The 3,658-nt window shown below is 46.5% G+C and overlaps 1 protein-coding gene across 1 annotated transcript in view; it reads right to left on the reverse strand.

Moving 5' to 3' along the window:
- Positions 1-154, reverse strand: part of VDAC3 (voltage dependent anion channel 3) — a 13,390-nt gene extending 13,236 nt beyond the window's left edge. The window contains exon 1 of the mRNA XM_007455468.1: positions 68-154. The gene's annotated coding sequence lies outside the window, so the exon portion shown is untranslated. The remainder of the gene's footprint in view (positions 1-67) is intronic.
- Positions 155-3,658: the final 3,504 nt, after the last annotated feature.

Raw genomic sequence — 3,658 nt, forward strand, 5'->3', positions numbered from 1 at the left:
CCCTGCTGGTCGCCACCCCGCCCCCGCCCCCGCCCGGCCGCCGGCCCGAGGCCCCGGCTCGCCTCACCTCCGACCGGAGGACCTGTCCGCTCAGCCAGGAGGGCGCGCCCGCTCCGCCAGGGAACCGAAGAAAGTCTTCAGAGCAACGCCGTCCGCGCCTGCGCGGCCCCACGCCCGCGGCGCCTGCGCGCCCCGAGTCCAGCGTCTCGGCTGCGCCGGAGTGTCGCGCCGGGGTCGCGCGCGGCAGGCCCGAGGCGGACCTACATCTCCAGCCGTCCGAGTGCGCGCGTGCGCGGCAGGGCCCGGCGCGCAGGGACGGGCGGAGGTTGACGTGGGGCGCGCAGGCCGGGCGACCGCACCTTTGTCCGCGAGGGGCCCGCTCTCGCGAGAAGGCGCGGAGACTACTAGTTACCGTTGCCAGGGGAGGGGCCGCGGCGGCGGATGCGGCGGTACCAGCCACTCCGCAGTGCATGCTGGCACAGCCGATCCCGGCGTCTTCTTCTCTGGCGGATGCCTGGCAGATCTGTATGGGGATTTCGTGTAAGGGTGACTAAAATTCAAGAATGTGGCCCTTAGGTCATCTCGTCTTAAGGATGAGAAAAATAAGTCCCGAGGAGGTAAGTGACATGACTTATTAAAGATGACACAGGGTAAATGATATTTCAAAGGCAGAGAGGAGATGGAGGCGGGAAAGCTCTCCTTCAGAGACGAACTGCAGCTCATAAGTGTAGAAGAAATTATAGAAATAGGAAATCACCACTTTGGAGCCACCAATAACTGATTCAAGCAAAATTCATCGATAGATGCTGGACGGTTGAGGATATTCATACAGTTCCAAAGTGTCATCCCACAGGTTACTTAGTGAAGAGAAAAGGGTACCTTCACATCAAAGAAGTCACCCTCAATCGAGTGATCACACTTGACATCACCAGGGATGGTACAGACTGACATCACATGCTCATTCTTGCCAAAAAAGTGACTTCTCTCTATTCACAAGGAAACAATCAGATTGAGGGACAATCCAAATTGAGGGACATTCTGCAAAACAACCACCTGGTCTCTTCGAAAATGTAAATGTCATGAAATATTAAGAAAAAGGCTAGTGAACTGTTCTAGATTAAAGGAGACAAAGATATGACTCCAAGACCAATGTGATCCTAAATTGCACCCAGGATCAAAAAACAAAAAGCATCAAAAAATAAAAACAAAAAGCATCTATTGAGGATCATTCTTGGGTCAACTGAGAAAACTTGAATGTCGACTATAGTAGTATTGTAACATGTAAAATTTTCTGAGAGTGATGATTATACCTTGATTATGCAGAAATGGCCTGGTGTTTAGGAGATACGTGCTGAAGTATTTAGGCGTGAAATAGCATGTGTCTGCAACTAACTCTCAAATTGTCAAGGGAAAAAACATGCAAAATGTTAACAATTGGTGTAGCTAGGTGGAGCATATGTGGATGTTCGTTGCATTATTCTTGAAACTTTCCGATAAGTTTAAAATTTTTCAAAATAAAAAGTTGGGAAGAAAAAAACCCCACAAAGTCTTTGATACTCAGTTCCTGGTACCAGGTTGCTGCTTGAATCAAGAGGCAAAGATTATTTCCCTGCTGTGTGTAAGGCATTTCAGGCTAATAAGAGATAAGATACATGCTCCCAAAGGACTCATAAGGTAAGACTTGGACAAATACCTGCCGGATGAGGCAGAAGATGATAAATGTCATCAGCAAAGCAATAGAACTCAGTAGGCTAAACAAAATGAGCTTTGTAGTCAAAAGAGGCTGGGTTTGTATCTCACATCTGCCAACTCTGTGGTGTTTGGCGAGCAACTTAACCTCTCTACGCCTCTGTTTCTACATCTGTGAAACAGAACTAAATAAGGTCTACTTCAGAGGATTGTAGTGAATAGTAAAGAAAATAATGTATCCAGAGCACATAACAATCTACCTGGCATATGGAAAATGTTCATTAGTTAATAACACAGATGAAAATATGCTATAAGTGATTAAAAGCTGTACGGGCAAAACTACGTTTATTCACATACATATGCATATTAGAGCCACAACTTCAGCCTGTACTTTGGCACAGACCTGAACTTTGTCGGGTACAACAGGCCATTGAAGGCTGTAAAGAGCACTTTGAATGGGAATTTGACAACATTTCTTCCTTGGGCTTCTTTATCCAAAGACCTTTCTTCTGAAGGGAACTGATAACACCAGTCCCAGGTCATGCACCAAGAGACCTCCTCTTTCTCCCAGCACCTGATGCAGGAAGGTGGTAAAAGAAATTGTTAAGGAAAACGGCGGCTGCAGAGGGAATCATTCCTTTGCTTGCCATCTCTCTGGCCCCGTCGGCTTATCAGGATCCACGTTAACCCTCAACGTCCATATCAAGCCTCTAGCCTCTGCCGCCTCCAAACTACAGCCGTTGCTCACCCCCGACCCACAATGGGCTCCAAGCTCTTGGGAAGCATAGAAAGGACTTTCTCAGTCCAACTTCTAATCACCTGGCATTCTTCTCCTATAAAATGTCTAGAACCAGAATTTTAGGGCAGGGAAGGGGCTTTGGACTCCTTCATTTGTGAGACATTTGCTACGTGCTTACTGCGTACAGGACACCAGGCTCAGAGCTGATGGATGAGCACACGCCCAGACACATCCGTGTTGTGTGCGTCCAGAGGCCCTGGTGAGCAGGCTCCCAGCACAGGTCACCTGCTGTAGTCAAGGTAACCTGATTGTCTGCCTGTGTTACCTTTGTGAGAGAAAATCTCAGAAGGTTAGTATAGTTTTACCCTCAAAAATGAGAAAAAAAAAAAAAAAACCCTAAGAACAGAAACCCCACTGTGAAGATTTAGTAGCTCGATTGCCCTAAGTGTAAGGAAAATTAAGATTCTGAAGCCAGCGGTGTTATTAATTCCCTGTTTCTTTAAAGAAAAAAGGGCCCACTTGTTTGTTTTCAAGGACTTCAGAATTCTGATGAAGGGTGAGGATCCCCTTGGCATCTTTGAAGAAGCGGAGGGACCAGCCCCATCCCTGGACCTCCTCAAGGGGGCAGCAGAGCACAGGGACCCAGCGGTGAAAGCGCCTCACTGTGCCAGGGATGGGTCAGGTGGACAGGAGGGGCATGGCTTGCAGTGCAGAGGGACAGACATCCAAGACTGTGTTATTGTATATTGAGGGTGTATATCATACCCTGAAATTCCATGTCTGAGGACTCTTCTCAAGGAAACAAACTCGTGCAAAGGTTCATCTTGAATAGCTTGAATGAATTACAGTAGTAAGAAATTAAAAACAACTTAATGGCCAACATTTAGAGGATCCATTAAATTGTAATACACCCATCTTCTGGGATATGGTACAGCCGTTTGTTCTGATAATATTTGATGATCTGGGGGAAAGGCTCAGTTAAAAAAAGGGGGGAGGAAACAAAAGTTTAAGTACAGTGTAATTCCGTGCGTGTGTGTGTGTGTGTGTTACAGTTTTACTTTAAGAAGAAGCAGGGCAAACAGAGACTGGGTAGAGGGGGCCCACATGGGTAGATGTAGGCTTTAGTAATGGCTAATTCTGGACTGGTGATAGATTAATAATACATATTATATATATATATATATATATATATATATATATATATATATATATAAAACACATACTCTGTAT

Source organism: Lipotes vexillifer, unplaced genomic scaffold, assembly GCF_000442215.2.
Source record: "Lipotes vexillifer unplaced genomic scaffold, Lipotes_vexillifer_v1.1 scaffold414, whole genome shotgun sequence".
Classification (NCBI taxonomy): domain Eukaryota; kingdom Metazoa; phylum Chordata; class Mammalia; order Artiodactyla; family Lipotidae; genus Lipotes; species Lipotes vexillifer.